This window comes from Mandrillus leucophaeus, unplaced genomic scaffold, assembly GCF_000951045.1.
Source record: "Mandrillus leucophaeus isolate KB7577 unplaced genomic scaffold, Mleu.le_1.0 Scaffold82, whole genome shotgun sequence".
Classification (NCBI taxonomy): Eukaryota; Metazoa; Chordata; class Mammalia; order Primates; family Cercopithecidae; genus Mandrillus; species Mandrillus leucophaeus.
In genome coordinates this window covers 2,231,150-2,243,943 of record NW_012108919.1, presented here as the reverse complement: position 1 = coordinate 2,243,943, position 12,794 = coordinate 2,231,150, and positions in this window count along the sequence as shown.

Sequence of the window (12,794 nt, the reverse complement as noted above, 5' to 3'; positions counted from 1 at the left end):
GAAAAAGAAACAAAAATCAATAACTAATGAGATTTTTCATCTTATTGATAATAAGGTGAATGCATATTTAAACACAGGGAAATGCCAATTAAACCATATTGTTACAGTTTAAAAAAAAAATCTGGTAACATCCAGTGTTGGTAAAGCTGTGAGGAAATGGACGGTCTCATGGACTGTCTCTGGAATGATAAAAATCTTTTGGGAAGTCAGTTTGGCAATACCCATTAAGACTAAAATTGCACAAACCCTTTGACCCAGAAACTTTTCTTCTAGAAACTTTCCTACAAAAATATTCATGCACACACTCAAAGATACCTACACAAGGATGTTCATGGAAGCACTACAGGCAGGATCAAAAATAAGAGGCAACTTAAGTGGCTTTCTATAGAGGAACAATTGTGATAGAACTATTTTATGGAGTACCATACAGCCTGTGAGTAGGATGAAACGGATTTGAATTCGATTGGAAAAATGTCAGTTATTAAATGAAAACAGTTAAACTCCAAACAATAGGTATATGTGGTATCATTTATATACCAAAACATCCACATGTTCACATGTGCATGAGTGCACACATGAGGTGTACAGAAATTGCACAAGGATCTGGCAGGGAGGAGTCACAGGAGGGAAAAGGAGACCATTGACATTTTACTCAAAAATTCCACATTGCTTGATATTGTTGTAGGGGGTTAATAATACTTTTTTTTTTTTTTTTTACCTTGTAGCCCCAGCTGGAAGAATACTTTTGTAAGTTTAAAAATAACTTTTAAAAAGAAAAGTAACTGAGAATAATAAACCTTACAGAACTCATAAAGACCATAACTACTTCGTTCAGATAAGATGAGGACACTGGAGCCCCAGCCTGGATCAAGAACAGCAATGTTCCGGTTTCCCATCTTATTGATGTTCTTTCTACTTGCTACGTTCCTTTTAAATGTCTAAGAATTTCATTGTTTATTTTAAGCCATTTATCACAGCTGTTATCTTAATCGTAGTTGCGTTTGTTTAATAACCACTGCAGCTTATCGAGAATTTATCTAACATATTTTATAGAATAAGCATACCCTTTACAAGAGCTGTCAGGTATTATGAAGAAAACCTTACATAAGTTATTTCTCCAAGCATAAAATGTTCACATATTTTTAATCGAGGTTTGATCGAGCAGATCAAATGATGCATTTGTTTTGGTGATTAGTGCCAAACATTGACAGAGTGAGAGAGGCGGTTAGACAGCAGCAGCAATGTGAGGGGGCTCTGGGGACACAGTTCTGTCCTGCACACTCTGGGGAGACCCACACTGTTCTCCAAGATTGCATTCCAGCAAAGGTGAATGATGTGTATACTTGTGAGGAAAATGAAACGATTCTTATAAACAAAAGGATAGTTAACTGCAAACAAATATAATCTTCTCCGACAATATAAGAGAAAAGGGCGGACACAGTGGAGATTTAATTTCAAGGTGTAGGGATATAGTTTCACAACTGACTTTCCAGGTAGGTAAGACTGGAGCCAGACTTTGAAGGGATAGGAGGGATGGAAGCATCCCTTAATAGATGTACTTTCTCTCCTCAAAGATGACAGGGACAATTTGGTCAGGATCTCAGATCAGATTCCTTTTGCTTCATCTTCACTTACCCCATGTGGTTAATCCCAAGAATCCTGTGAATCTGAGCAGGAACCAACAAACAAACGAGCATCACAGCTGACCCACTTTGGAGATGTGGAAACTTAGTAAATGACATTTTTCTAAGACATCGACTGACATTTTTTTTTCATGGCTAAAATCAGATGCTTTTTAGCCTTGGGAAAGACTACGTAATATTCTAAGTGGATGAAATTTCACTTAGTTATTTAGAATCTGACCACCAACATGTCTAATATTTATTTATTAGCTTTGATTTATCTTTAAAATGACATTTCTATGTTCAAATATGAGCCAATTGGAAGAACTCAAACACAGGCCAAAGTCTGGTGTATTTCAGAGTCAATGTCCATTTCTCACAGGGATGATTTCAGCTCCCCATCTTGCCCAGGATTTGGTATAAATGCAGATACAATGTGCTCATGCAAGCATGTATATGTTCCATGTCATTTAGAGCTAGAAACTTCCCAAGAGAGGGTACCACCCACGGCTATCAAAATAGCACCAAAATGCTCCACAGGGGAAATATCATGAATATGCAGAGACTCTTAATTTTCTTCTTTATTTTCTTTACATTACATGGAAAAGCTGTCAAAACACTTTCTTTAAAGGATAAAGGTTTCTGCTTCTTTTTATGCGTGCTGTTTACTTGGGGGATACAGAATCATTTCTACCAGGCACCTGATCTTCTCAGAAGTGCTTTCTGGGTTTGCAGGAGGGGAGGGCATGTAGAGCAGTGCTGATGGCATCAGCCTAAACCTCCCAGTCTATAGGAATAAAGACGGCTGCTGGACAGACACATGGTGTATGTTCTGATTTCACCTCCTCCCTGGTCACAGCCTTTCACTGTGGTCATTCTGGTAGAAAAAGAATACCTAGGTTTCAGACACCTGGAGCTTTTTTTTTTTTTGAGATGGAGTCTTGCTCTGTTGCCCAGGCTGGAGTGCAGTGGTGTGATCTCAGCTCACTACAACCTCCACCTCCCAGGTTCAAGTGATTCTCCTGCTTCAGCCTCCTGAGTAGCTGGGATTATAGGCGCCCGCCACCATATCTGGCTAGTTTTTGTATTTTTAGTAGAGACAGGGCTTCACCATGTTGGCCAGGCTGGTCACAAACTCCTGACCTCAAGTGATCCACCCTCCTAGGCCTCCCAAAGTGGAACTTTTGTCTCTGAGGAGGTAACCATGATATGAACTTCTAATGAACAAATAGAAACGTGGGACTTTACTTCAATCCAGACAACATTTTCATCAGATCATGCACCCAGGGCTGCTCCCTGGGCTGTGACTTGTGCAGTCTCACAGGGTCCTGTGCTTGGTTTCACACTCTGCTCTCACCATCTTGAAGTCCTTGCTAATTGTTTTAGAAAAGGCCCTGCATTATCATTGTGTGGGAACCGGGTTCTGCATGTTATGCAGCCAGTCCTGCCTGCAGCCTCGGATTCTTCACCCTGGTAGGGAAAGGTGTATGTTTGGAGAGTTTGTTGTTATTGTTGCTGTTGTGTTTTTGTTTGTTTGTTTGTTTAGATAAGGTCTTGCTCTGTTACCCAGGCTGGAGTGCAGTGACCTGATCATGGCTCACTGCAGCCTTGACCTCCTGGGCTTAAGCAGTCCTCCTGCCTCAGCCTCTGAGGCGCTAGGACTACAGGCACACACCACCATGCCTGGCCAATTTATTTTTATTTTTTGTAGAGGTGAGGTCTCCCCAGGTTGCCCAGGCTGGTCTCAAATTCCTGGGCTCAAATGATCCTCCCATCTTGGCCTCCCAAATCACTGGGATTATAGGCGTGAGACAGGTTTTTTTTTTTTTTTTTTGGAATATTTTATCAGAGTTTGCTCAGAGCATCAATGGAAAAGAAAAAGGCCCTAGTTCTCCCACTGCAGCTCATCTTCATGTCAAGAGAGCATTCTCCAAGCAGGCCCTTTGCGTTGCTTCTGCCCATAACAATATTTAACAAGAGCTCCAGACTGCAGAATTGGAGGCCCACACAAGCGTGAGGGGAGGGCTTGTCCGAGTGATGGACCTTGGCCTTCTTCAGGTGGACACTGTCAAAACCCCAGATGGAGGAAAGCTTTACCCTTTGTGCTTGAGAACACATCATCATCTCTGAGCTTCCTAGACATTTTATTTCCAAGGTCAATAATGGGATTTGCTTGAAAAGCTTCTGAGTTTATATGCTGAGATTTAAAAAAAACTCCAAATCTCTCACCTTCCGGTCAACAAAAATATCCTGAACTGTAAACTTCCTGCTACTCAGTCAGGCAAATGAGAAACAGGATGTTGAGAGGGCTGTGATTGTTCCCATTCACTGTTTCACGGTGCTCACTGCTTCACTGTTTCACGGAAGCTTAATTGAAACCTTTTACCCATTTCACCAGGTGAAGAAATGTCAATCCCCTCTGCCTTTGTAGCTCTCCACACCTCGTGGTAGAGGTAGCAGAGCTAGCTGGTGGGCAGAGCTGTGAAAGTTCATAATGAAAATAAAGGAACATTCAAAACTTATCTAACGGGGGCTCACACCTGTAATCCCAGCACTTCGGGAGGCCGAGATGGACAGATCACCTAAGGTCAGGAATTCAAGACCAGCCTGGCCAACATGGTAAAACCTTGTCTCTACTTAAAATACAAAAAATTAGCTGGGCATGGTGGCAGGCACCTGTAATCCCAGCTACTCAGGAGGCTGAGGCAGGAGAATAGCTTGAACACAGGAGGCAGGGGTTGCAGTGAGCCGAGATTGTGCCATTGCACCCCAACCTGGGTAACAAGAGTGAAACTCTATCTCAAAAAAAACCAGTATCTAAATATATTTATCATAATTTTAATTTTTATCAAAGTAATACATATACACAGTTTACAATGTCAAATAGTACTACAAGGCATAGAAGGAAAAAAAAATCTACCTGTCATCCACACCCCTGAGTACCATATCCCTGAGACAACCCATTTTAATTCTTTCAGTGTGATTTCTTGTATTTACCTCCACTTGTCTAAGTGACACACTTACTATTCATTAATTTTTCCAATTTGAATATTCTTTATTAACTTGTATAAAAGATATCTGGGAAATTTTATATGGAAAATCTCACAGATACCTTTAGCCATACACACCTGTTTGTGTTTGCATCCCACATCCTCCCAATATAGTTACATGAAAATATATAGCTAAATTATAATTCGGTGATCATGTTATTATAACTATGGAAATTTTGTTCACAGTGAGGATGCCTAACCTATTATGATTATATTTTCTTTCTGATAGTACAACTCTTTGTTTTTACTGGAGTTAGTCATTGTTTGTTTGTCTTTTTATTTGACTTGTTTTCTATGTTCCTATAACTAATACTTTTACCAGATTTCCCAACCAAAGAGATTCACTGATTTTCTTGGAAATACGTTCCCTGGGGCCTCTTCCCTCTCGTTCTCTAGATTTGCTGCATAGCTGTCATCCTGGTGTCTGTCTCATCATTTCCTAGGAGACTGTAAATGTCCCTCTCTTTTGAAAGATCCCCTGTTCCTGGACCCCATGTCTTCCTTTCTTAATTTATTCTCTTGTTTTGGGGGAGCATATTCATCAAGGCATTGGGGATAAAGTTTCAGGCCTTGCATTTATGAAAATGCCTTTATTTAATCCTCACACTTCATTGATCATTTAGCTGGAACAGAATTTTCAGTAAGAAAAATTTCCTCTCGGTTTTCAAAGGCATTGCTGCACGGTCTTACAGCTTCCAGCATTGCTGTTCAGAAGTCCACACGTGATCTTGATTCCTGATCCTTTGTAAGTAACTCCAGAGAGAACTTCTGGGCCTGGAGATTTTTTGGGGCTGTGGGAGGATTTAAAATTACAAACTGTGTTTTCTAAACAGTTGCTGGGCTATACAAGCTATCTCTTTCATACTGGGTAAGTTGCCGTAGTTTGTATTTTATTTTATTTTATTTTATTTTTTTGAGATGGAGTCTCGCTCTGTCACCCAGGCTGGAGTGCAGTGGTGCAATCTCAGCTCAGTCCAACCTCCACCTCCCAGGTTCCAGCAATTCTCCTGCCTCAGCCTCCCAAGTAGCTGGAACTGCAGGTGCACACCACCATGCCCGGCTAATTTTTATATTTTTTAGTAGAGACAGGGCCACCACTGTTGGCCAGGTTGGTCTCAAACTCCTGGCCTCGTGATCCGCCTGCCTCAGACTCCTAAAGTGCTGGGATTACAGGCGTGAGCCACCGCGCCCAGCTGGTAGTTTGTATTTTTTGAGGAATTGGTCTATTTCATCTAAGTTGTTAAATTTATGTATGTAGAATTGTTCTTAGTATTCCCTTATGATCCTTTTAGTATCTGCAGGGTTCCTAGTAATGTTCCATGTTTAATTTCCCTCCCTCCCTTCCTTCCTTCCTTCCTTCCTTCCTTCCTTCCTTCCTTCCTTTTTTTCTGAGAGAGAGTCTCACTCTGTCACCCAGGCTGGAGTGCAGTGGTGCGATCTTGGTTCACTGCAACTTCCACCTCCTGGGTTCAAGTAATCCTCCTGCCTCAGCCACCTGAGTAGCTGGGATTACAGGTGTGCATCACCACACCTGGATAATTTTTGTATTTTTAGTAGAGATGGGATTTTGCCATGTTGGCCAGACTGGTCTCCAACTCCTGACCTCAAGTGATCCAACAGCCTGGGCCTCCCAAAGTGTTGGGATTACAGGCGTGAGCCACCGCACCTGGCCTCCCATGTTTAATTTCTGATGCTGGTAATTTGTATCTTCTGTATTTTTTCTTTATCAGTTTTCTTAGAGGTTTATTGATTTTATTGAGCTTTTCAAAGAACTTGATCCTGGTTACATTGGTTTTCTCTACTGTTTTTTGTTTTTCATTTAATTGATTTCTGCTCTGTACTAGTGCCTTCTGTCTGCTTACTTTGGATTTATTTTGTTCTTCCTTTTCTTGTTTCTTGAGTTTGGAGCTTAGACTATCAATCTGAGATTTTTCCTCTTGTCTAACGCATGTGTTTAGTACTACAAATTTGCCTCTTAGCACTGCTTTAGTTGTATCTTAGAAATTTTGACACATTGTATTTATCATTCAGTTCAATGTAGTTATTTTTTAAATTTTCCCTGAGATTTACTCTTTGACTCATGGATTATTTAGTGTGTACTTTAGTTTCTAAGTATTTGGAGATATTTTTGTCTTCTTTCTGATACTGATTTCTACTTTGATTCCATTGTAGTTGAAAAACACTCTGTATAATTTCAGTTATTTAAATATGTTGAGGTTTGTTTTATGGCCCAGGATGCGGTCTATCTTGCTATATATTGCATGACTACTTGAATTTGTATCTGTTCTTATTGGGTGGAGCATTCTACAAATGCCAATTAGATCCTATTGGTTGATGGTGTTGTTGAGTTCTTCTGTGTCTTATATCAATTTTTGATAGAGGTGTGTCAGTCTCCAACTATAATTGCAGATTCGTCTATTTCTCTTTTCAATTCTCTCAGTTTGTGTTCACATATTTTACAACTCTTTTATTTGGCATACACATTTAGAATTGCTCTGTCTTCTTATAGGTTGCACCTTTTGTCATTATAAAATGTCTCTATTTCTAGCAATTTTATTTGCTCTAAGTCTACATCTATATTAGTATAGCCATTCCTGCTTTCTTTCATTAATATTTGCATCATTAATCTTTTTCCATCCACTTACTGTCAACCTATTCGTATTATATGGGCAGCAAGTTTCTGTAGTTGGTATATAGTTAGATTGTGTTTTTTAATCCACTCTGCCAATCTTCACCTTTATTAAAATGTAATAAACTATTTTCATTATTACTAGGCAAGGGTGGGAGCCCCAGTTTCACATGTGGTCTCTACTGATATTGTATTGGGGGTGGCATCAGTGGGTGATGGTAAAAGGGCTCACTTTCTGTTGGGCTTCTTCTGATACTACCCTGCAGGCAGACAGAGGGGCACCTCACAGCTTTGTGAGGGTGAAATTCCAGGCTGTCTACGAGGTCTTTTCTTGTGTGGGTGGAGGTGGGTCACAGTTTTTCCTGCGATGTTTGCCTGGAGCAGAACAATTCCTGTCTAAATATTTTCTGTCTTGGTAGGCTGCCCATTTTCTCATTCTTTGACTCAAGATATTTTTTATGTCTGCATCTTTGGTGTTTCTTGGTAGGGGCTTCTTCAGCAGCAACTCTAGAATACAGAGGGCAAAAATAAAAATCCAGGAAACTCACCATCACATTGTTCCTTGAGTCTCGAGGTCCCTAGACAGTCTGCTTTCTTCTCCCTACCTTTCAAACTCTTCTTATATTTGTTTCATATACAATTTTTAGGGTTTTTAGTTGTACTTTGCAGGAAAAGTAGGAATGACACAGAAATTTCTGATTCTAAGGTTTTGACCTAAACTGTGGGTAAAAAGGTGTTGTGGAAGAGTCAGGTGGGAAGATTGCAGGTTTTAAGAAGGACAGAACCAGATTTTTGTTTGGAATTGTGAAGTTTTGAGGTGTCGTTAAAGACATCCAATTGGAGATGTCAAATAAGCCATTGAGATTTCTATCTCAAGTCTGGAAATTAGGGCCAAGTTATGAACTGGATTTAAATTGAGGGTTGTAAATTGGTATTTAAAGATTGAACTTCCAAGAGAACAAACATTCCAATTCCTGAGTCTCCCCGGGGTTTTACCGTGTGAATCAGTGAGCTTCATTGGGAAGCATACTTGGGTTTCACATCCCCCTGCCCCTCAGAGTTCATCATTCATCCGCCTGTTTTCCATTTTCCAAATATTTTTCACATCTCTTGTCTATTCTTGCATCACCTGGCATTCTTTAGGTTACTATATGTTAATACCTTTTATTTTTTGTCCTTCTACCATCATTGTAGCAGGCTTCAGGAAAAGCAAGAAATAAAAGCCTGTGTTCAAATCACTATGTTCAACCACAGAAATATATTTATAAAACTCTCACTTGAAATTACATGTTGACTGATAAGACTGAGCTTCTGAGTTGCTTTTTCTGCCAAAAGCTAACCAACCTCAATTAGCCTACTTTGCTCAATCCAATTTAATTGGGTAAATTTTCCATTGGTTTGGTTTATTAATTTGGTGCTGCCTGTTCTTGTACACTTTGACCTTCCTTGGGCCTGCTCAGGGATTCCTAAATACATTTTCTTCTTCTAAAGACCATAGTCCTTGGATCCAAAACAGATCTATTAGAGTCCTAGCTGGGTGTAGCGACTCATACCTGTAATCCCAGTGATTCAGGAGGCTGAGGTGGAGGATCACTTGAGCCCAGGAGTTCGAGGCTGCAGTGAGCTATGATGGTGCCACTGCACTCTAGCCTGGGCAACACAGCAAGACCCTGACTCAAAAAAAAAAACAAAAAACAAAAAACCGTATATTACAGCCCTAACCCTTAGTAGCTCAAAATATGACCTTATTCAGAGATAGTCTTTACAGATGTAATAAAGAAAAAATGAGGTCATTAGGGTAGGCCCTAGTTCAATGTAACTGGTGTCATTATGAAAAGGAGAAATTTGAGCAGAGACGTGACACAACTAATGGAAGGAAGAAGCACAGGGAGAAGATGTCCATCTCCAAGCCAAAGAGAGAGGCTTGGAGCAGATCAATCCCTTTATGGCCCTCAGGAGAACCAATGCTGCCCACACTCTGATTTTGGACTTCTAGCCTCCAGAACTGTGAGGCAATAAATAAATTGCTGTTGTTGAAGCCACCCGATTCATGGTAGTTTGTTTTACAGCAGCCCTGAGCAACAAATCCACCATCTGAAATTCCACCTACTCTAAGAGAAATATGTCTGTGTTCATAATGTTTGCCCAAATTCTGTTTTTTTTTTTTAAATTAACCATTGATTTAAATAATCAAGTTGAAATTCTCTATTTGTTCTACTATGTACTTGCTGCCAAAAACTCATGTTGCCAAATTCTGACTTTATTTAGAGAAGACACTAGAATGTTAAGGGGTATATTTTCCTTCCTTAATTTCCAAAGGCAGTTATTTGATTTTCACCTTCAAGCAAAATCATCTTCCTCAAACTTCCTCAGTTACATAATATTTGGAAGAGGCTGGGGACAAAACTTATCGCTCACTCGACACAGCTTTATTCAATTATTTTTTGATTTCTACATGTATTTATCTCAATGACTATCCCTTGAAATGAACTCAACACTGTCCATATACTGCTGATCAAGACTTCTTCCGTCTCTCCAGAACTCACAGTCTCATGGGGAACATGCATAAACAATCAGTCTAGTGCGGTCAGTGGGCCAAAAGCAGTGTGTCCAGGGTGCTACAGGATTATGCAAAGGCAGTGACAGATTCTGCTTGGGAAGACTGAGCAAGCTGCCATGACAGGGGACTTCCAGGCTACGTCTTCAAGAATGTGTAACCCACAAGGCTGAGTTGCGGAGGAGAGAGCATTCCAGGGAGATGGAGATACGTCTGCCAAGGTTTGACACATTTAGGGAATAGTTCCTTTTTCAGAAGCACAGGACCAGGTCTAGCTGTTTGAGAGCATTTCGCATTGCATTGAAATCACCAGTTCACCTACCTGTTTCTCCCCAGCAGTCTGTAAGTTTCTGGAGGACATTATTGTCATTTGCTATATCCTAGTGTTTTGCACAGTGCCCAGAACAGATACGAATCTGCAATAAGTATGTGTTCAATTGAATAGAAGAAAGAAGGAATAGCAGATCAAGTATCTGGAAACTTTTTGATTTCTAATTTTGAGGGACATTTTATATAGCGTAAAGAAGCTTGAACTGAGGGTAGGAAGTGTGATGGCAATGGGTAGATGCAGGAGCCTCCTTCCATACTGGAGAGAAGCTGGCCATGGAGAGGGAGGAGGGGCCGCTGGGCACCTGAGCCCACATCTGAGTGGAAGGGCAGCCCTGTGGAGGGCAGGGGCTGGGGTTAACCTCAGGAGAACTGTGTCCATGCCTGTAGAAGGAGCGACTGTGCCTTTGACCAGGGCATGCCAGTGAGTGAGTGTTCCTGGGCAGAAATTTGGGCTGTCTGTTAGCACATCTTTGGTTACCACACCCAGTGCATTAATCTTGCCTCATTGAAAGAAAAGATGTTGCTTTCCTACCCTGTCCAGTTTCTTTGAAGGAGGGACCTTTGAGCGATCCATGTTCCCACAACCTGGCATCAGGGAAACAGCTATGGAATCTGCCATTCACTGAACCCAGGGCCTTGCAATGGGGGACCCCAGGGGACCGGTGAGGAAGCACAGACGGTTAAGCTATGGGGCTTCTTACAATGGACATGAACACATCTGGACATTGCAGGGGAGGAGCAAAATCTTATTCTTCTACACTCCTAGGTTCTCCAGCTGGGGCCCTGCAAATCAGACTGACAAAAGACAGGTTAACAAGAGAAAAGCAAACAGTTTATTAACTCATGCAGTGTGCATACGTGTGCAAGAAGTTCAAGGATGAGAAACTCAAAGGGTGGTCAGAACTTGTTTTATATAGTATTTAACAAAGAACAGTACATTTATAGAGAGGTGATAAGACTAAAGAAAAGGGCTTTAGGCATTCAGGGGTGGCAAACTGTGGGAAGATTAATATATGGGGAGAAACTAATGGAGGATAAGGGTTGTTCAGTAAGGTTGGTTACATAGATGCTTCTGATGCCATATCTGGGCTGTAAAAGTCTAGAGTTGTCTCTAGTGGCTGAGAACCATCCTGCTCCTCCTAGTAGAGAGGAGGAGGGTGAGAGGTTTTTCCTGTGTTTGCTTCTTCTCAACTGCTTTCAGCTCAAAATGTCCTTTGGAGCTGAAGGCAGTTGAGACTTAAGTCAAAGTGGCATATTTGGGGTGGCATAGTCAGGGGTGGCATATTCTGATTCCCTACAACATGGTAGGACTGTCAAACAGCGGGAGATGTCCAGTGTGAGGAGGTCACAGTAAGATTCCTCAGTAGCACACACCTGGGAGAATGGGCAGAAGAGGACAGGTCAGCAAAGGAGGTGAAAAGTGGCAGGTAGAAAAGTGGTGGGAAAATTAGGAAAAGTAATACTCGGAAGCCATGGGAGAAGGGAGCTCAATGTGTAGGTTGTCAAGAGGGTCATGTGCTCCAGAGGGATTACAGGATGAAGACTGAGACCAGTCATTGAATTTGTGAATTGGAAGCCACTGGCCTTTCTACAAGCAATTTCTGTTCCATGGAAGCTGGGCTACCATAGAATGAAAGATGACCCAGAAGTGGCAAAGGGGAGAGACACATGTGGATTCATCATACCTCCATTTTTCCTATTTTAAAGATATCTAATGGTACAAAGAACAAGAGAGATGAGATAGTAGATTGAACAGGAGGCAGGATTATCTGGGGTGGGGGCAGGGATTGTTCTCATGTATTATTAGTTTAGTTTTAAGGTTGGGAAATAATTAAATATATTTGTGTCCTGAAGTAAGGCAATGACGCAGATAGAGAGGCTGAAGCAGAAAGACAGAAGGAGTAACTGGAAGGGAAAGTCCATCAGGAGAGGCAGAGGCATGCAATCAACCACAAGGAAAATAGTTCAGCTTTTGATAGGCAGGAAAACACCCAGAACTCCAGAGTTATTTGTAGGAACTGCAGGGGAAGGCGGGGCAGGAAGCTGATAGCACTCTGGGCTCTACTGTTAGAGAAGGAGGAAGGAAGGTCAGGGGGAGTTCCAGTTCCTTCTATTACTGTGAATTCACACAGACTGCCGGCTCCCTCCTCGAGATGGGTCTTGGAGAAACAAGGAGGGAGACAGAGGGAAACGGGGAAATAAAATACATTCGTGAAGACACTTTTTACAAAATCAAATGAGATTCTAAAGAAAAGTTGCAAACAACTTATGGGTCAAAGAAGAAATTCTAATGAAAATTTGTTAAATAGGTCTATGTGATAATGAAAATGCTCAATATTAAAACTTGTGCGTTGGGTGACTGAGGCGGGCAGATCACGAGGTCAGGAGATAGCGACCATCCTGGCTAACATGATGAAACCCAATCTCTACTAAAAATACAGAACATTACCCAGGTGTGGTGGCGGGCACCTGTAGTCCCAACTTCTCGGGAGGCTGAGGCAGGAGAATGGTGTGAACCTGGGAGGTGGAGCTTGCAGTCAGCCAAGATCGTACCACTGTACTCCAGCCTGGGCAACAGAGCCAGACTCTGTCTCGAAAAAAAAAAA